Genomic DNA, 22,312 nt, shown 5'->3' on the forward strand with positions numbered 1-22,312 from the left:
CAGATGATTGTAACTTTTGTCTCATAGGTCACTTTGGCCTTTTGAAGATGTTAATAAAACGTTTCATTCTCTCTCTCTCTCTCTCTCTCTCTCTCTCTCTCTCTCTCTCTCTCTCTCTCTCTCTCTCTCTCTCTTCACAAGAATTGGGCACAAAGATGGCCGACTACAAAGAAAACTTCCTACAGCTATCTGAAGATGGTTTTGTGATTCGCCCGAGCTACATGGATACTGAAACCGGCCTGTTCAATCCAAAAAGGGCGGTAGACTTTACTTTAAACCTTGATTTAGCTTTCACCCATTATTAGTCGTCTATTTTACCTGTACTTTCAAGACACAACAAAGGGGAGAGGGATACAGGCTGCTAGATTGCACCTGTATGAGTAGACGGACACCAGATTGGCCCCTAACTTAGGCGCCCCTTTCGGTATTTCTTTATTGTTCAAAAGAGGGAATAAACGCTGTGGTTCCCTACAAGCTGCCCCGCACAAACTCGGCTGAATTTCCACTGTTCCAGCCTGATTTCGGCAGCATAACTGTACTAGAACCCTTCACAGTCAGTATTCCCACGCATTGACTGACTTTCCCGACGCATACGGGCACTTTGCAAAACCTGGCGAGAATCTGCAGCACGCTGAATTCTCTGTTTTCAGTCCTGAAAATGCGCCAGATCGCCTGTACAGCGGTCCCCTTGCGTCCCCGAACCTCCTGGGGGTATTAGGGTCCGTTTAGGGCCAAAACCCTAAACCTGCAAAAATACACAGCAGGCTGTAATTCACTGTTTCGGGCTCCGTTTCGCGTGCCGGTCGCATCCCTAGCAAGTCCTCGAGCTCCCGCACCTGTAGGGCTACTTGCCCTTTGAATCGGACGAGATTTCTGGCGTGAAACCTCTCCGAATTCACCTGTACCTGCGGGGGGATTAGCCGCTAGCTAATCCAGTACCTGTGCAAGAGGCTCTTGCCTCGGCAATCGCGCATGAACCCACACAACTGTACATTGGTCAAATGAAAAGCCCACTAGAGGGGCATAACATACTGCCAAAGGGGAGAGAGAGGGCAGTGCGTAGCGTGCAGGGCATCACTCCTGGCACCGCACTGTGCATAAGAGGGAAAGCAAGCACTCCATAGCTCTTAACCTGTGACAGACACTTGCAAAATGAGCCTCCCAGCTATAAATCACGTTTTTGCCTTCTCTATAAGTAGTAAACTGGCCTCAGAGTGCCAAGTGTCACTCATTTGTGCATTTTCCCGCTTTAGACCCTCGGGTCTAAAAATATCTCACCTGCAGCCTCTGTTGACTTGGCCACAGAGTAACAAAATGATCCCCATGTCAAACTGCACGTAATGACGCGAAGACATTTTCAGGTCCCAAAATAGCAGTTCCCTAAATTTTAGGAGATGCTGCCATTGTATCTTTCTAGGTCATCCGACCCTCTTTGTACACTGCGGCCACATCCAAAACTGAAATGTAGCCTCTGTAGCAAAGGATTCCACTTTGGCTAGTCAATGACCCCACTTGGCTAACCATAGTCCTTGTCCAACCTTAGTGCTCTCTTGCCCTCAGGCCTGGACTCCCTCTGGACAGTTCCACACTAGCTATGCAATGCAGGGCAGTTAGATTTCCCGAGGGGTGTTTCCAAAAAGTGAAAGTAAATAGATAATAAGAAAGAAATCAACAAAAAGGATAGATAGTAGTCACACGCTGGTGACATACCCCCCTCTTGAAATCTCAAACGTCCTCGTTTGCATCTATGTCGTCCATGCTTACTGTCAACACTGATGTATTCAACACCTGTCGACACATATACGACACATACATGCTCATTGTCAACCCTGGTGTATTCAACACCTCGTCGACTCATGTATTGCCTGCGTGTGAACCCTGTCCCAATGACATAGTGGTAGCTTCGCACTCTGCCATTGCTTTGAGTCACGAACTTTCCAATGACAAAATGGTAGCTGCACATTTTGCCACTGTCTTATAGTACACGTTGGATCCCGTAACACTTTCGAGCATACCCAAACCGACAGTTTAAGAATGCAGTTACACATGTACTCCTGAATAGAAGCAACCATTGTATCCTTGACAAACTGACAAGAAATACTCACTTCTATAGCACTAACCAAACTTTTGGACATTCCATAAGAGCAATTGCCAAAGTGACAATCTGTACAGCTCTAACATTCATGTAACAGGTATTTCATTTGAGCTCACTTTAAATACCATGTACATCATTTGTTTCAGAAGCCATTGTCACACTGACAATCCATGTAGCTTTGAAACTCAAGGGGTCAAGGTAGGTTGCAAATCGAAGGCTTCCAGGTAAAGTGATAACACAATTGGTGACTCTGCAAGTTCACCTTCTTCCATCCACTTAGCATCCATTGGTGGATAGTTTCTGAACTTTACCAAGTAACGCCTAGCAACCTTGCCTTTCACTTTCCTTTCTTTGTGTGCCAAAATCTGTTCAGGGACCAAGATTTCGTCAAGTTCCTCGACTTCCGGCTGATCTTCAGCTGGTATATCAGCTGGTATATCTTCTGGCACATCACCCACATAGGGTCTGAGAAGACTCACATGAAACGCATTGTGAATCTTCCAACTGTCAGGCAATTTCAGCCTATATGCAACATCACTGATTATGTCGCACACTTGAAAAGGCCCATAGTAACGCATGCTGAGCTTTGGAAACAGTCTTTCCTTGCCCTTCATCTTCTTTAACCTTGCCTTTTCAAACCGTAGAAGCACCCAATCACCAAGTGAATATACCACTTCACGACGGTGACGATCAGCTGCTTTCTTTTGCTTTGCCTGAGTCCTTTCTAAGGCCACTTTGACCTTCTTGTACATTTCATCCATGTCTTGAACATACTTATCTGCTTCAAATATCTTGTCCTTTGTATGCAGTATGGGAGGAACTTTCTTGCCACCTTCAACTATCTCAAAGGGTGCCTTGCCAGTTGATGAATGCACTGTATTATTGTATGCATACTCCACCAATGGCAAATATTGCTCCCATTTTCCTTTATGCTCTGACACATAGCACTTCAGCAGATCTAGGACAGTAGAATTTGCCTCTTCTGACTGCCCATCTGTTTGAGGATGAAATGACGAAGAGAATTTGAGCGTGGTGCCCATATTCTCAAACAAGCCTCTCCAGAACAAACTTGTCATGCGTGGATCACGGTCGCTGACAATCGACTGTGGCATGCCATGATACTTGAAAATATTGCTCATAAACAAGCGTGCCATCTGATCTGGCTTTATCTTCTTCCTGACAGGAATAAAATGAGCCTGTTTGCTGAATCTGCAAATAATGGTCCAAATACCATCATTTCCTGTCTGCGTTCTCGGAAGATCAAAGATAAAATCCATAGCAATACTTTCCCATGGTTTATCTGGAATAGGTAGTGGTTGCAATAACCCTGGTGCCTTTTGCCTGTCAAACTTGACCTTTTGGCATATTAGGCATTCTCGCACAAAGGCATCCACATCCCTTCTCAATGTAGGCCAATAGAAGAATGTCTCTACCGCTTTAACTGTAGCATCGATACCACGATGCCCTGCATACGGTGGGACATGACTCTCTTCCATAACTTTGCGTCGCAATGGCTTTGTGACACACAATCTGCCATGCATCATCATGAACCCGTCTTTAAGAAGATAGTGTTCATGACGTTGTCCATCCATTAGTTGCTCGAAGACCCTTGCAAAATCTTCATCATTTGCATACTGTTCTCTCATATCATCAAGTTCATGATGATAAGGAATCGACACAGCTGAAATTTGTGGCTTTCTTGACAAGGCATCAGCCACAACGTTCTTCTTGCCTTCCACATGCACAATCTGAAAATGGAACATGGACAAGATATTTGCCCATCGCATATGCTTTTCAGATAACTTTGTCTGTGTCAAGAAGTATCGCAAGGTCTGATGGTCCGTTTGGACAACGAAATCTGCACCTAGCAGGTAGTGTTTCCAACTTAAGAGCGCATGAATCACAGCCAGTAACTCTTTCTCATAGACCTGCATGGTCATCTCTGGCCCTTGCAAAATTCTGCTCTCATAGGCTACTACCCTGCCATCTTGCATTAGCACAGCACCAATGCTACTACCGCAGGCATCACATTGGACCACAAATGACTTCCTAAGATCTGGCAACACAATGACTGGATCCGAAGTCATCTTTTCCTTTAAGAGATTAAAAGCTGAAATCTCTTTTTGTGTCCATCTAAAGGTGACTGCCTTCTTTTGAAGAGCATGTAAAGGTGAAGCAATCTCAGCGAAATTTCGGATAAACCTTCTGTAATAGGAGCATAGTCCCAAAAAGCTTCGGACATCATGCACCGTCTTCAAATTTGGCCATGACTTGATCGCTTCGACTTTTGCAGGATCCATTCTGACACCATCCTTTGAGACAATGTGTCCCAGAAAGTGAATCTCTTCCAGAAAAAACTCACTTTTCTTTGCATTGATGAGCAACCTATGACTGCGTAGCTCTTTGAACACAATGGCCAAGTGATGCCTATGCTCCTCTTCATTCTTTGAGTAGACTATCATGTCATCAAAGAATGTACCAACAAACTGCTGGTGTGGACGGAAAATTCTGTCCATCATCCTATTAAACATAGCAGGAGCATTTGTGAGACCAAAGGGCATCACTAAAAATTCGTAAAGGTCAAACGTTGTTCTAAAAGCAGTCTTGTGCACATCCTCTGATCTAATGCGGATCTGATGATACCCACTCTTTAGATCTATCCTGCTAAACATAGCTGCTCCTTCTAATTTGTCCATAATATCATCAATTCTAGGTATAGGGAACCTATTCTTGATGGTATTCTTGTTCAGTGCACGGTAGTCGATGCACATACGCCATGAGCCATCCTTTTTCTGCACCAACAACACTGGAGAACAGAATGGAGATGAACTGGGCTGAATCAGCCCCTTTTCTAACAGCTCCTGTACTTGGCCCATTATCTCTTTCTGCTGAGCCGCACTAACCTTGTATGGAGGCTTATTTGGTGGGCTACTGCCTGGCACCAAATCTATCGCATGGTCCTCGGGTCTCTCTGGCGGTAATTGAGACGGTAATGAATCGGAAAAACAGTCACTATACTGTTGTAAAAACATTGACCTTTCTTTATCTAGCACAGATAAATTTGATTCATCACAATCTGACACTTCACGTGCAAAAACCAAGTACGCAGAAAGATGCTTTTTCATTACAGAAGTAATAGCAGAAGCTGATACAGTAGGAATAGACTCCCCTTTAAGCTTTACATCCAGAATGTGAGTCTTTCCCCTGCTCTGTACAGTGATCTTTTTGTTGTAGGCATCCATGATTCCCTGTACACGAAACAACCAAGGAATACCTAACAACACATCACATCCGTCCAGTGGCATGATGTAAAATTCTTCAGCATCTACATAGGACTGGATATGTAGACGCAACTTTCCAATGATGGGTGTCACAGCCTCTGTATGGCCAGGACATGCCAAACCTGCCTCTGCTGTATACCCCATCTCTTCAGGTCTGATTCCCAACTTTGAAGCCAATTCTGGGGAAATAAAGTTGGCTTTGGCACCTGGATCAAAGAAGATAAGCACTGTTTGATCCCTAACCTTTCCCCATGCTCTGCAAAGCTCACTTGCATCTGAATTTGGCTTGTCGCCCACCATATCTGGCACTAGACCAGCCATGGGCTTCTTTCCCTTCCTGTCCTCCTTGTCTTCAGAATCAGCTGGCCTTTTCTTTGTAGGACAGTTGTAAGCGATGTGGCCAGGCTGCTCACATATAAAGCATTTGTTCTCTGTCCTCAGGACCTTCTTTTGCTCTTCTGACTTGCGAGGAAAACGTCTTTTCCATTTCTTTGCTGGTCCTTTTTCTGATTCAGCCGTAGCTTTGTCTTTCCCTGTGTCTGGTCTATGATCCCCTGTGTCTTCAAGCCGAAAACTGCCCAAGGCTCACTTCTATGGGAAAAAGTGATTTAATCCCGTCGATGGAACCATGAAACCGGCCTGTTCAATCCAAAAAGGGCGGTAGACTTTACTTTAAACCTTGATTTAGCTTTCACCCATTATTAGTCGTCTATTTTACCTGTACTTTCAAGACACAACAAAGGGGAGAGGGATACAGGCTGCTAGATTGCACCTGTATGAGTAGACGGACACCAGATTGGCCCCTAACTTAGGCGCCCCTTTCGGTATTTCTTTATTGTTCAAAAGAGGGAATAAACGCTGTGGTTCCCTACAAGCTGCCCCGCACAAACTCGGCTGAATTTCCACTGTTCCAGCCTGATTTCGGCAGCATAACTGTACTAGAACCCTTCACAGTCAGTATTCCCACGCATTGACTGACTTTCCCGACGCATACGGGCACTTTGCAAAACCTGGCGAGAATCTGCAGCACGCTGAATTCTCTGTTTTCAGTCCTGAAAATGCGCCAGATCGCCTGTACAGCGGTCCCCTTGCGTCCCCGAACCTCCTGGGGGTATTAGGGTCCGTTTAGGGCCAAAACCCTAAACCTGCAAAAATACACAGCAGGCTGTAATTCACTGTTTCGGGCTCCGTTTCGCGTGCCGGTCGCATCCCTAGCAAGTCCTCGAGCTCCCGCACCTGTAGGGCTACTTGCCCTTTGAATCGGACGAGATTTCTGGCGTGAAACCTCTCCGAATTCACCTGTACCTGCGGGGGGATTAGCCGCTAGCTAATCCAGTACCTGTGCAAGAGGCTCTTGCCTCGGCAATCGCGCATGAACCCACACAACTGTACATTGGTCAAATGAAAAGCCCACTAGAGGGGCATAACATACTGCCAAAGGGGAGAGAGAGGGCAGTGCGTAGCGTGCAGGGCATCACTCCTGGCACCGCACTGTGCATAAGAGGGAAAGCAAGCACTCCATAGCTCTTAACCTGTGACAGACACTTGCAAAATGAGCCTCCCAGCTATAAATCACGTTTTTGCCTTCTCTATAAGTAGTAAACTGGCCTCAGAGTGCCAAGTGTCACTCATTTGTGCATTTTCCCGCTTTAGACCCTCGGGTCTAAAAATATCTCACCTGCAGCCTCTGTTGACTTGGCCACAGAGTAACAAAATGATCCCCATGTCAAACTGCACGTAATGACGCGAAGACATTTTCAGGTCCCAAAATAGCAGTTCCCTAAATTTTAGGAGATGCTGCCATTGTATCTTTCTAGGTCATCCGACCCTCTTTGTACACTGCGGCCACATCCAAAACTGAAATGTAGCCTCTGTAGCAAAGGATTCCACTTTGGCTAGTCAATGACCCCACTTGGCTAACCATAGTCCTTGTCCAACCTTAGTGCTCTCTTGCCCTCAGGCCTGGACTCCCTCTGGACAGTTCCACACTAGCTATGCAATGCAGGGCAGTTAGATTTCCCGAGGGGTGTTTCCAAAAAGTGAAAGTAAATAGATAATAAGAAAGAAATCAACAAAAAGGATAGATAGTAGTCACACGCTGGTGACAGATACCCACCTGTCTCATGGTTTGAGATGTGCTATTGGTCAGATTCGTACATCCTCACACCAGCTGGAAATTGAATTTGGCAGATTTAGGGGAATCCCACCTGAGAGCAGAATTTGCAAGTTATGCGGAATGGAGCCGGAGACAGAATTACACTACATATGCCACTGCACCGTATACTATGAGATACATGGGCGTTTCCATTGCCTATTTAAAGAAGGCTTTGGACCTCTAGATAGTCATGCAATACCAAGATCAAAGGTGCTTAGGCCTGTACCTACTGGAACTACATCGGCACAGGGATAATATAATGAGAAGACAAAGAGCACTACAGCCTCAGAGGCAGATCACAGATTTCTTCGGATCGAGAGAAGTAGGAATGGTAGGAGAAGCAAGAGGCCAGCAGCGAGCACAAAGGAGTACCCACATTCATACCAAAGGCACCCTCATTGACAGGGCGATTGAGCTTAGGAAATCGAGACGACCACGACCGAGATGCAGAAGCACACTTCACCGGCGGAGACTACAACAAAGGAATAGAAGCATTCTAGCCAGACACCCAGAATGCTCCTAAGAAGTTTATCTAATACTTTGTATTTAGTTTTTTTTTTTCGCATTTATTTTCACTCTTTCACACTTTTCAGACATTGTAACAGACTCACCACTTTTGTATCAGTTTGGTCTCATAGGTCACTCTGGCCTTTTGAAGACGTTAATATAACAATTCATTTCATTTCATTTTCTCTCTCTCTCTCTCTCTCTCTCTCTCTCTCTCTCTCTCTCTCTCTCTCTCTCTCTCCGTCTCATTTGTCTCATGGTCTGTGATGTGCTATTGGTCAGATTCGCACATCCTCACACCAGCTGGAGATTGAGACGGGTAGATTCAGAGGGATACCACCGGAGTATAGGATATGCCAACTATGCGATAGAGAGCCAGAGACAGAGCTACACTACATATGCCACTGCACTTTGTATTATGAGATACGAGGGCGCTTCCATTGCTTATTCAGGGAGGGTTTTGGACCCCTAGATAGAGTCATGAGGTATCAGGATCAGAGATGCCTTGGCTTATATCTACTTGAGCTACATCGACATAGAGATAGTCTGCTGAGGAGACATGGAGTACGACAGTCACAGAGACAGATCACAGATTTCTTTGGATCGAGGGGGCCAAGAGACCAACCACCAGCACAAAGTTGTACCCACATTCATACCAGAGGCACCCTCATTGACAGGGCGACTGAGCTCGGGAGATCGAGACGACCACGACCGAGACACAAGAGCACACTCCATCGACGGAGACTCCAGCAGAGGATCAGAGGCATTCTAGCACGACACCCAGAGTGTCATTGAGGACCTATTCTACATTTCACATTTCACACTTCATATTTCATTTTTCACATTTTACATTCAGTACTTTTTGTACTTGTACTTCAGACATTGTATTAGATTCACCACTTTGTATCTAATGGTCTCATAGGTCATTTTGGCCTTTTGAAGACGTTAATATATCATTTCATTTATCTCTCTCTCTCTCTCTCTCTCTCTCTCTCTCTCTCTCTCTCATTTCATTTATCTCTCTCTCTCTCTCTCTCTCTCTCTCTCTCTCTCTCTCTCTCTCTCTCTCCCCCGTGCTTTTGGGGGACATCACACACAGACAGTCACAGATTGACTTCCGACGCCTAGTGTGGTGGAAGAAGAGGGCATTTTTGGCTCGACTAGAGCAGGATCTATACCAGCTATTCTTGAGTTAGGACTCGCGTGAGGCATGGAGGCTCTTTCATGAGCAACCCCCCGCCCCTGCCATTACCTCTACAGAGACCTGGGGTCAGTACGCATCATCTTTGTACACAGTTTCCGGACAGCAGCCCCTTCATGACCCCCCGATCCATGCCCACACACATGTGCTTTTTTCACGCTGAGATGGTGAAGAAGGCCATTGACAGGATGAGGACTGGGAGAGCATATGATCATGATGGCTTAGTGGCTGAGAATTTCATGCATGCCAGAGATCTACTAGCAGAGCTTCTAGCAATTATGTTTAACCGTGCCATGTATGAGGGCTTGCCTGATGCTTGGAGCCTATCTACGATTGTACCTATCTTCAAGTCAGGAGACCCTATGGAGCCTAGAAATTATCGCACTATCATGATTGGACACACATTGACACAGTTGTACGCATCCATTCTTGAGCAGTAGCTGAGTAGATCGGCAGAGAGGGAGGGAATGCGTGTTGTTGGGCAGGCAGGGTTCAGGAGAGGTTTTTCTACTCTTGACCATATCTTGACACTCAAGGCCATCATCGAGGAGGGCAAATCCCATGGGAGACGGATCTATTGTAGCTTTCTGGACTTCCACAAAGCATTTGACACAGTACCCAGAGCTAGATTGATGCGCAGATTACAGGAGATGGGAGTACCCACAGAGCTCATTTGGGGGATCATGGCACTGTACTGATCAGTAGTAGGGCATGTACGCACCTCAGAGGGTCTATCTACACCGGTTTACTCCACTATTGGGGTGAAGCAGGGATGCCCGCTCTCTCCTACTCTATTTGGTATGTATGTGGATGAGGTTTCTGACTACATTGAGAGAAGGGACATGAATTCCGCTATTGTTATATGCTGATGATATTCTGCTGATCTCCGACTCTCGAGAGGGGATGCAGCGTCACGTGGATGCTTTGCATAGGTTTGCCCATGAGAGTGGCTTGTCTGTCAACCTTGGTAAAACCAAGGTCATGGTATTTAATACCACCCCACAGTGGATCAGGAGGTCAGCACCCCCATTCACATATGGCCAAGAGACAGTGGAATATACAAATGCTTACACTTACCTTGGAGTGGTTTTTAGTGGACCAGCATTTTCTTTGAGGAGAGCAGCAGAGACTAGATTGACCAGAGCCCATTCGGCATTGGGGAGACTTGAGAGGATGTGTTCACAGGTTCAGTTTCAAGAGCCTCGGACGAAGCTCTGGCTCTTTTGATACTTTGGTGGCTTCTGCATTGCTCTATGGAGCTTAGATATGGGGGACTTCATTGGATCATCCCGAGAGAACGAGGCGTACTGATGGATGGGGGACATGGAGAAGCCTCTGGTCTCCATAATCTCGCGGCTCATTAGAGCCAAGGCTTCAGTACCACGTGCCATTATCCGAGCAGAGCTAGCTGCCCCCCCACTAGTAGTTGAGGCGCTCACCCCCCCCCCCCCCCCCCAACAGATACATGGACACCCACTTGTCTCATGGCATATGGTGTGCTATTGGCCAGATACGCACATCTTCACACCAGCTGCGGATCGAGACTGGGAGATACAGTGGAATCCCAGCAGAGGCCAGGACATGCACCCTATGTGACATGGAGCCTGAGACAGAGTTACACTACACATGCCATTGCCCCGTCTACTACGAAATACGAGGCCGCTTACACTGCTTATTCAGAGAGGACTTTGGACCAGTCTCCAGAGTCATGAGGTACGAGGATCAAAGATGCCTGGGTTTGTTTCTGCTCGAGCTACGCAGACACAGAGAGAGCCTGATGAGAGGAGAGGCTAGCCAGTCTCAGAGACACATCACAGACTTCTTTAGAGCAGACATTGGACACCCAGAGGAGCTACTACCACAGCAGATCTTGTCGCCTCACACCAGAGGCACACTGATCGATCAAGCGACTGAGCTAGGGAGATCGAGACGCCCACGACTGCGGAGGACTACGCAGCATCAACGGAGGCTACATCAGAGGATTCGGATCACTTTGGCCCAACATGCACGACGCCTGGTCAGACTGCTGTCCATGGAGGAGATTGATGAGATCCGCCAACGACCGATGCTGGATCTCTTGTGACTTGTAATTTAGCTACCCCAGCTAGCTGCTTAGTTCATGCCTACCAGTTTAGGATCCCATTGTCCTTTTTATTTTATCATTTTGTCATTTCATTTTGTTACTCTGACTTTGTATCAGATTCACCACATTGTAACCCTCCGGTCTCATAGGTCATTTTGGCCTTTTGAAGACGTTAATATAACATTTCATTTCTCTCTCTCTCTCTCTCCACATGACGGTGTGAGGCCTATGGGACTGCACTCAAAGTTGCTACCTGGAATTGTAATGGATCTATGCGTCTTGATGTAGGCGCTTTTGAGGAGAGTTTTTCCGGGAGAGACATCATCTTCTACTCTGAGACACATCAGGCCCCTGGGCAGTGTATGCCTCACATTAGTGGATACAGATGGGAGACAGCCTGTAGACAGGAGACACAATCAAAGCACAGAGGGTGGGGCTCGAGAGGAGTGGCAGTGTTATTCAGGGAGGAGTTGCAGCCATTGATACATATAGCTCGCAGGGATGACCAAGCTAGGTACATGTGGGTGAGATTGAGAGCAGAGACAGGCAGATATCTTTACATTGCTATTTGCTACTTTCCCCCGAGTACGTCAGTGTATGCACCACCTAAAGGACAGTCCCCCTTTTCTATCTTGGATGATGACATATGGGAGTTCTCTAGAGATGGTGACATTATCATTCTAGGGGACTTCAATGCTAGGATTGCCCATCATCAGACAGTGTTTTATGATACCTCAGAGGAGATGCTGAGAGAGTTGGATGTTGTGGAGACAAGCCTATCTAGACTATCGCAGGATGGGGAATATATTGAGTATGGACGGCACTTGATAGACATGGGGACTGCACATGGATTGGCCATCTTGAATGGCCTACAGAGATTTCTCGCTGCGGGAGGTTTCACATGCTTTCCACACAGACATGGAGCCAGCACAGTGGATTATGTCATGGCACAGCCGAGCCTCATCTCTAGTATCCAGGATCTCACTGTTGGGCCCAGACCTGTTGGTGTGGCAATGGATCATGCTCTTGTGTCGTTGACCATCTCTTTCCAATTCAGTGTAGCACACATGCCACAGGCAACTGCCCCTACTCGCTACACCTTCACGCGGGAGACGGACTCTGTATACATAGATGGGATATACAAACGCTTGTGCACTGAGGAGCCAAGACGACCTCTGGAGGAGCTTACTACTATACTGACACAAACATTACATGATGCAACAGCAGAGGCATAACCACACACTCAGCCTGAGCAGAGACGCCGTTCTGGGAGCATGCCCCAGAACAGCTGGTATGATGCGGAATGCCGCGAGACTAGAGCTAGACTTCAGAGGGAGGTGCTTTTGGGAGACATCACTCACAAGCGGTCACAGATTGACTTCCGACGCCTAGTGCGGCGAAAGAAAAGGGCATTTTTGGCTCGACTAGAGCAAGATCTTTACCAGCTATTCTTGAGTCAGGACTCGCGTGAGGCGTGGCGGCTCTTTCATGAGCAGTCCCCCCCCCCCCCTTGCCATTACCTCTACAGAGACGTGGGGCCAGTATGCATCATCTCTGTACACAGTTTCTGGACAGCCGCCCCTCCCCAACCCCCCCGATCCATGCCCACACACATGTGCTTTTTTTACCGCTAAGATGGTGAGGAAGGCCATTGACAGGATGAAGACTGGGAGAGCATATGATCATGATGGCTTAGTGGCTGAGCATTTCATGCATGCCAGAGATCTACTAGCAGAGCTTCTAGCAGTTATGTTTAACCGTGCCATGTGTGAGGGCATACTTGATACTTGGAGCCTTTCTACGATTGTACCCATCTTCAAGTCAAGAGACCCTACGGAGCCTGGGAATTATCGCACTATCATGATTAAACACACATTGGCACGGTTGTACGCATCCATTCTTGAGCAGCGGCTGAGTAGATGGGCAAAGAGGGAAGGGATACGTGCAGCTGGGCAGGCAGGTTTCAGGAGAGGCTTTTCTACTCTTGACCATATCTTGACACTCAGAGCCATCATTGAGGAGGGCAGATCACATCGGAGACGGATCTATTGTAGCTTTGTGGACTTCCGCAAAGCATTTGACACAGTACCCAGAGCTAGATTGATGCGCAGATTACAGGAGATGGGAGTACCCACAGAGCTCATTTGGGGGATCATGGCTTTGTACAGGTCAGTAGTGGGGCATGTACGCACCTCAGAGGGTTTGTCCGCACCAGTTCACTTCACTATTGGTGTGAAGCAGGGCTGCCCGCTCTCTCCTACTCTATTTGGTATGTATGTGGATGAGGTTGCTGACTACATTGAGAGAGATGGTGATAGAGGTGCACAGTTGGCAGGGACATGGATTCCACTGTTGCTCTATGCTGATGATATTGTGTTGATCTCCGACTCTCCAGAGGGGATGCAACGTCACTTGGATGCTCTGCATAGATTTGCCCACGAAAGTGGTTTGTCTGTCAACCTTGGTAAAACCAAGGTCATGGTATTTAATACCACCCCACAGTGGATCAAGAGGTCAGCGCCCGCATTCACATACGGCCAGGAGACGGTGGAGTATACAGATGCTTACACTTACCTTGGAGTGGTTTTTAGTGGACCGGCATTTTCACTAAGGAGAGCAGCAGAGACTAGACTGACCAGAGCCCATGCAGCATTGGTCAGATTGGAGAGGATGTGTTCACAAGTTCAGTTTTAGGAGCCTTGGACGAAGCTCTGGCTATTTGACACTTTAGTGGCGCCTGCATTGCTCTATGGAGCTGAGATATGGGGACCTTCATTGGATCATCACGAGAGGACAGGTCGCACTGATAGGTGGGGGGACATGGAGAAGCCTCTGGTCTCTATGATCTCGCGTCTCATTAGAGCCAAGGCTTTAGTACCACGTGCCATTATCCGAGCAGAGCTAGCTGCTCCCCCACTGGTAGTTGAGGCGCTTACCAGATCTGTCTCCTTCATACACCGCATGTGGGAACTTCCCAGAGGCAGATATGCCCGCCTTGCACTTGAGTCCTCGCGACAGTTAGCCATGCAGGGAGATACAGCATGCTGGTATGGTGAAATGACATCATGGTTTCAGGCGCATGGGTTCAGCATAGACAGATTGCCCCCCTTCCAGTACTCATTATCGGCACCCTCTCTGACTCTTACACGGTCCGAGATCACCAGGCTCATCCGACACGACCTGACTCAGCTAGACATCAGGAGGACATGGATACAGCCAGCACAGGAGCTGGGCACGAAGATGGCTTTCTACAAACAGCATCTTCTCCAGCTTACAGAGGACGGTTTCGTGACGAGGCCCAGATACATGGACACTCACTTGTCTCATGGGATACGATGTGCTATTGGCCAGATACGCACATCTTCACACCAGCTGCGGATCGAGACTGGCAGATACAGTGGAGTACCAGCAGAGGCCAGGACATGCCCCCTGTGTGGCATGGAGCCAGAGACAAAGTTGCACTACACATGCCACTGCCCCGTCTACTACGAGATACGAGGCCACTTCCACTGCTTGTTTAGAGAGGGCTTTGGACCACTCTCCAGAGTCATGCAGTACGAGGATCAGAGATGCTTGGGTTTGTTTCTACTCGAGCTGCGCCGACACAGAGAGAGCCTGATGAGAGGAGAGGCTAGCCAGTCTCAAAGACACATCACAGACTTCTTTAGAGCAGACACTGGACACCCGGAGGAGCTACTACCACAGCAGAGCTCGTCGCCTCACACCAGAGGCACACTGATCGACCGGGCGACCGAGATGGGGAGATCCAGACGCCCACGACTGCGGAGGACTACACAGCACCGACGGAGGCTGCATCAAAGGATTCGGATCACTTTGGCCCGACATACACGACGCCCGGTCAGACTACTGACCATGGAGGAGATTGATGAGATCCACCAGCGACCGATGCTGGATCTCTTGTGATTTAGCTACCCCAGCTAGCTGCTTTGCCCCGTTCACACCTAACAGTCCAGGATTCCATAGTATATTTGTTTTGTCATTTTGTTACTCTAACTTTGCATCAGATCCACCACATTGTAACTTTTTGGTCTCATAGATCACTTTGGCCTTTTGAAGACGTTAATATAACATTTCATTTCATCTCTCTCTCTCTCTCTCTCTCTCTCTCTCTCTCTCTCTCTCTCTCTCTCTCTCTCTCTCTCTCTCTCTCTCTCTGTGCATACAGCCTAGCCAATGTGTGACCAACCATGATTGTGCAATAATTCCCACGAATCATGGGATCTCCTAACTTGAAGATAGGCACAATCGTGGACATACTCCAAGTCTCAGGAAAACCCTCATACATGGCTCGATTAAACATCATAGCAAGAAGCTCTGCAAGCATATCTCTGGCATGGATGAAATGCTCTGCTACCAAACCATCATGATCATGTGCTCTCCCTGACTTCATCTTGTCAATGGCTTTCCTTACCCTCTCAGCAGTAAAGAAAGTACACGTCTCTGGGCATGTCTCTGGTGGGTCCAGCAAACGTGGCTGCCCTGATGCTGTGTAGAGAGATGTGGCATATTCCCCCCATGTCTCTGTGGAGGTGATGGGTGGTGTTGGTGAATGCTCCTGAAATAGCCTCCATGCCTCGCGCGAGTCCTGACTCATAAATAGCTAATACAAATCCCGCTCTAACTGTGATATATAAGCCCTCTTCTTTCGTCGCACTAGGCAGCGAAAGATAATCCGTGATTCTCTATGTGTGGTAATACCCTTGAGCACCTCCCTTTGTAGTCTGATTCTGGTCTCTCTACACTCCTCATCATACCAGCTGTGGGGCATGCTCCCAGATCGTCTCCGTGCAGGTTGACTGTGGGGATATGCCTCTAATGCTGTGTCATGGAGCGTCTCTGTCAGTATCTAAGCGAGCTCATCTAGTGAAAGTCCTGGCTGTATATCTCATCAATGTAGGTTGACTATGGGGATATGCCTCTAATGCTGCATCATGGAGCGTCTCTGTCGGTACCTAAGCGAGCTCATCTAGTGAAAGTCCTGGCTCCTAAGTGCATAGCTGCCTATATATCTCATCAATGTACACGGAATCCGTTTCCCTCATGAAGGTATACCAAGTGTGTGTGGAGACCTCTCCTAATGGAGCTATGCTGAACTGAAACACGAGAGTGAAAGACAAGATAGCATGATCAACTACTACTCCAATTGGCCTAGTGCCCACCATGAAATCCTGAAAAAATGGAATGAGACTTGGCTGAACCATAACATAATCCACTGTACTAGCCCCTTGTCGATGTGGAAAACATGTAAAAGCTCCCCCTGTAGGAAGTAGGCCATTCAAAATGGACCATCCATGTGCAGTTCCCATGTCTATCAAGTATCGGCCATACTTAGTGTGCTCCTCATCCTGTGATAGTCTGGATAGGCCCATCTCTGTAACAATTATCTCCCTAAGCATCTCCTCTGAAGTATCATAGAATACTGTCTGGTGATGGGCAGTCCTAGAATTGAAGTCCCCTAGGATGATAATGTCACCATCCTTGGAAAACTCCCATATGTCATCATCTAGATAGCAAAGGAGGATTGTCCTCTAGGTGATGCATACACTGACGTGTTACGAGGGAAATAACATATAGCAATGTAGAGGTATCTGCCCGTCTCTGCCCTCAGTCTCACCCACATGTACCTAGCATGCTCATCCCTGCGGGCTATATGTATCAATGGCTGCAGCTCCTCCCTAAATAAAACGCCACTCCTCCTGAGCCTCGTCCTCTATGCTCCGATCGAGTCTCCTGCCTGCAGGTAGTCTCCCATCTGTATCCGCTCACATGTGGCATGGACTACCCAAGGGCCTGATGTGTCTCAGAGTAGAAGACGATGTCCCTTGCAGTGAAACTATCCTCAAAGGCACCTACATCAAGGCGTAGAGATCCATACAATTCTAGGTGGCAACTTCGAGTGTGGTCCCGTATGTCTCGCACCGTCATGTAGAGCGCCTCTCCATAATAACCACTCGTCCATCCCTGTAGAAGGCTACTTTCCCTTTCTCTCGAGCTGTCCTTATTTCAGGCATAACTTCTTTCGTATGGGCAAGTTGTGAGAGTGTGAGGTCATCCCCAAGAAATATCCCCGTTTTCTTTAGTGAGGGACGCCCCTTCAGGAAGTCTTCCACTTCTATGAAGGGGAAACGCATGAGCTGAGTAGATGGGCAGAGAGAGAGGGCATACGAGCATCAGAGCAAGAAGGATTCAGAAGAGGTTTCTCTACTCTTGACCAAATTTTAACACTCAAAGCTATTATTGAGAAGGGTAGACACCATTGCAGGAGCTGAGTAGATGGGCAAAGAGAGGGCATACGAGCATCAGGGCAGGCAGGATTCAGTAGAGGTTTCTCTACTCTTGACCAGATTTTGACACTCAGAGCTATTATTGAGGAGGGTAGACACCATGGCAGGAGGATCTATTGTAGCTTTGTAGATTTCCGCAAAGCTTTTGACACAATGCCGAAAGCCAAACTTATATGTAGACTACACGACATGGGTGTGCCCACAGAGCTGATTTGGGGGATCTTGGCTTTATATAGGACAATGGTGGGCCGAGTACGCACTAGTGAGGGCATGCCTGACATGGTCCACTCCACTATTTGGGTGACGTAGGGATGCCCCCTATCTCCAACTCTTTTTGGGATATATGTGGATGAGTTTTCAAACTATGTAGAGCGAGAGGGAGACATAGGTGCCCAGCACGGACATGGATTCTGCTGTTATATGTTGATGATATGTTGATTTCAAATTCTCTAGAACGGATGCAGCGTCATTTGGATGCATTACAGGTGTTTGCCCAGGATAGTGGAATGTCAATGAACCTTGGTAAGACCAAGGTAATGGTGTTTAACACCACAGTAGAGTGGGTTAGGAGGTCAGCTCCCATCTTTACGAATGGTCAAGAGACTGTGGAGTATACAGATGCATATACCTATCTTGGGGTGGTCTTTAGTGGCCCAATATTCTCCTTGAGAGCAACAGAGACGAGATTGACCAGAGCTTACGCAGCATTAGGGAGACTGGAGAGGATGCGTTCGAAGGTTCAGTTTCAAGAACCTCGAACAAAGCTCTCACTTTTTGACACTCTACTCGCTTCAGCTATGCTTTATGGAGTTCAGATATGGGGACCCTCGGTGGATCACCATGACAGATCTGGTAGCGTTGATGGATGGAGATGTATGGAGGAGAGGCCTCTAGTCTCTATGATTTCTCAGATGATTCGGGCTAAGGCTTCAGTGCCACATGACATTATTCGAGCCGAGCTAGCTGCTCCTCCCCTCGTTGTCGAGGCACTTACCAGATCAGTATCCTTTATGCACAGTTTATGGGACCTCCCCAGAGACAGATATGCTCCATTGGCCCTTGAGTCCTCCACACAGCTAGCGCTGCAGGGTGATACAACATGTTGGTATGGGCAGATAAAATCATGGTTCCAGTTACATGGGTTCAACATGGACAAATTGCCCCTATTCCAATACTCCTTGGATGCACCCTCCCTATCTATCACACGGACAGAGACCAATAGACTCATACGTCAGGATATCATTCAACTAGATACCAGGAGCACAAGGATACAGCCGATACAAGAGTTGGGCACAAAGATGGCTTTCTATAGAGAGCATCTTCTCCAACTCACAGAGGACGGATTTGTGACGAGGCCCGGATACATGGATACGCACTTATCTCATGGGATACGGTGTGCTATTGGCAAGATACGCACATCCTCGCATCCGCTTCAGATCGAGACTAGTAGATTTCGAGGAGTACTAGCAGAGGCAAGGATATGTCATTTATGTCATATTGAGCCAGAGACAGAGCTGCAATACATATGTCATTGCCCTGTGTACTATGAGATCCGTGGCCGGCCGCTTTCACTGCTTGTTCAGAGAGGGTTTCGGACCACTTTCTAGAGTCATGAGATACCCAGACCAGAGATGCCTAGACCTGTTTTTACTCGAGCTGCACAGACGCAAGGAGAGCTTGTTGAGGACATCAGGGGAGAGCTAGTCTCAGAGGCAAATCACAGATTTCTTTACACCAGACAATGAGCAGCCAGAGTGCTCACCACAACAGAGCTGTCCCAGCTTTTGAAAAGCTTTGCAACAAGTGTGCTTCCAATTGCCAAAAAGAGTGGACAAGCATCCGAACTTAGGAAGCTTTGCAACAAGTGTCTTCCACTTGTCCTTCTAGGATCACCCTCCATAAATCTTCTAGAACCTTCCTTCTTTGGAAAACTGCTAACAAAAAAAGAAATGTCAATATGCATATCAAATAAAAGCTCTTTTTGTGTAGATCAAGATTCTAGGTTCAAAATATAAATCCAAGATCCTTGTGAAAACATATAAGCATTCGACCCACATATGTACAATGAGCAATCTTTCATGATCATGCCATTCTATTGATTGTGATTATCGTTTCTGGCCAATCTAGCCCATACTCCAAGGCATCAATCCCTTTGTGTGTAAGTATGTCCCCGATATGCATGAGCTACATGTCACAGGCAACCTTTCAAATTACGTCGGTGGTGGGAGTGTGCATTATCAATGTTCTAAACCACTGTGTGGATCCACCTTAACCTGTGACTACTCAACGGTGGCCATCTTAAATGCATTGTTCTGCATATCTTCAATTCAAAGAGGAAAACAATTTTGAGACAAAAAAATTATGAAGAACACTTAGAAAAGGATACAAGTTCTACTTCAATGAAGTTATGGCATAGGCAACGAGCTAGGGCTTTAGCCCTTCGTGCTCTCTCTCTCTCTCTCTCTCTCTCTCTCTCTCTCTCACATATATATGAGTGTGTGTATATATATATATATATATATATGGTGTGTGGATATGGGGGTCTGGCCTAGATCATCAAAGTAGACCAGGGGGCACATATGATGGATTGAGATCCATTGCGAGACCACTTGTGTCCATGATCTCTTGGCTGATCCGGGTCAAAGCCTCAAGATCACATGAGATTCTCAGAGCTGAGATGAGTGCAGCACCAATTGTAGTTGAAGCTCTTGCTAGATCAGTGTCTTTCATTTAGCACATGGAAGCTACCATGCAACAGATATATATGATGAGTGCTTGAGTCATCGCGAGAGTTGGCCAATGAGGGTAACACATTACATTGATTTGCACAGATATCATCTTGGTCTGAGCTAGTATAGACAAGATGCCCCTTTTTAATATTCCCTAGATGCACCATCCCTCACCCTCACACATTCAGAGATTAGCACAATTATCAGACATGATCTCATCCAGCTAGACACTAGGAGGACTTTGTTGTCTCAGTCCCATGAGTTGGGGACGAAGATGGATTTTCATCGAGACTGTCTACTTCACATGGCAGATGATGGATCTATCTCATGCCCCACGTATAGAGATACCCACCTATCTCATGGCATAAGATGTCTTATTGGTTAGCTACGCACCTCATCTCTCTAGTTGGAGATAGAGACTTGCCGATACAGGAGGTATACCCCTAGAGAAGAGATTATGCCACATTTGCCAAAGAGAGCCAGAGACACGGGAGCATTATATCTGCCAACAGCATACTATGTGATCCGTGGGTGTTTTCATTGTTTATTCAGAGAGGGCTTTGGCCCCTTATCTCGAAGGATCCATTAAACCAAGCAAAAAAAAAGGCGAGCACGTTAAAATTTCGAGCGAGCATGACCAAAAATCTGATATTACACCATCATAAAAGACATAAAGACAATCACACAAAGCATGGTTGAAACACCCAGAGAGATGAGAGACCGTGTTAACAAATCAATGAAGAGAGAAGAAACATGATCCTTGAAAACAAAGAGTTTTCAAAGTCAATCTTTCTCTGTAAGCAAAATTATTTTCAAGCAGCTCCATCAAAAAATTGCTATTGACCACAATCTTACAATGTCCCCACACAAAAGATGGAAAATGAATTTCTTTTAGAAGCTATCCATTCTTAAATTCTACAAATAAAAGGACCTTACAAACACACCAATAGACAACATTGTCGTGATAGTGTTGCATTATTTTATTAAAATAACGCGTACCAAAATACAAGTCTGAATTAGAAATCAAAGTTACAATTGATAATTTTTACTTAGAATGAAGCATCTATGTGCATCGTATATCACCCAAGGAAGAGATGTTCAACTTAAAAATGATCTAATCCCTTCCTAAAATATCTACTTTTTTTTCCCGAGAAAAAGATCCTTCCATTAGTTAATAAAACTGCCCAAAGGGCTACAACCACCTCTACTAGAGAGGGCTACATCAACAACAAGGGGAGACTCTCCTAGTGAAAGAAACAAAATATGTACAATGGGGCTAAATCACAAGATGGGAGGAGGAAAGAGCCATACAGGTGGACGGTAGTGCCATCTAGGTGCACCCTGGACCATGGCCCTAGGCGCGAGAGTCGCAGGAAAGCCTCTCTGCGCTCCCACATGCGGTTAGAGCTGCCCTGGAGTCTCTCGAGCTGCCTTTGAGAGTGTGAATCAGCTCCAACCAAAAATCACGAACAGTCTCTGCCAGTGGGACAAGGCGAGTCTCAAAGATTCTAAAGCAACGGGCCCGCCAAATGAACCAGAGTATCAGGCCACAGACGAGCTCCCAACACACCTCTCTCTGACTGCACCACTCCTTGGGGATAAGCTCTGTGGCAACCTGAAATGTAGGTCGGCCCCCTATATCACTATCATCCTGCTGGGGGAAGCCAACTCAAAATGTAGCGCAAGGCCCATGAGAGTGGACTGGGCTGTAGCACCCCAAGTGTATTGTCGAGCTGAGGAAAGAGTTGGCATCAGCCGAAGGATCCAAAGCCAAACCTGTTGTGCCACAGGGCAGTTGCCAGTCCCACACACAGCGTCGCTAACTCTCGAAAGGATGGCCACAAGGTGCACAAGCTGCCGAAAACCCACTGTGGACTAGCCAACTCCCAACTACTATAACTCTATGTGTAACAAGCCACTGAAACAAAGTGACTCTCCTCGGCTATCTAGAGTCCC

General features: G+C 46.9%; 1 protein-coding gene across 4 annotated transcripts in view; it reads right to left on the minus strand.

Moving 5' to 3' along the window:
* Nucleotides 1-22,312, minus strand: part of LOC147445206 (putative LRR receptor-like serine/threonine-protein kinase At1g56140) — a 241,608-nt gene that overhangs the window by 209,134 nt on the left and 10,162 nt on the right. Inside the window, exon 1 of one of the 4 annotated variants that reach the window (XM_086524762.1) lies at nucleotides 19,390-19,528. The exons of 2 other annotated variants lie outside the window; for them this stretch is intronic. The gene's annotated coding sequence lies outside the window, so the exon portion shown is untranslated. Of the gene's footprint in view, nucleotides 1-19,389; nucleotides 19,529-22,312 lie in introns of those variants that run through there. One more of the 4 variants, XM_086524763.1, reaches the window with a different exon arrangement.

Source organism: Adiantum capillus-veneris, chromosome 12 (assembly GCF_014529385.1).
Source record: "Adiantum capillus-veneris isolate H3 chromosome 12, ASM1452938v2, whole genome shotgun sequence".
NCBI lineage: Eukaryota > Viridiplantae > Streptophyta > Polypodiopsida > Polypodiales > Pteridaceae > Adiantum > Adiantum capillus-veneris.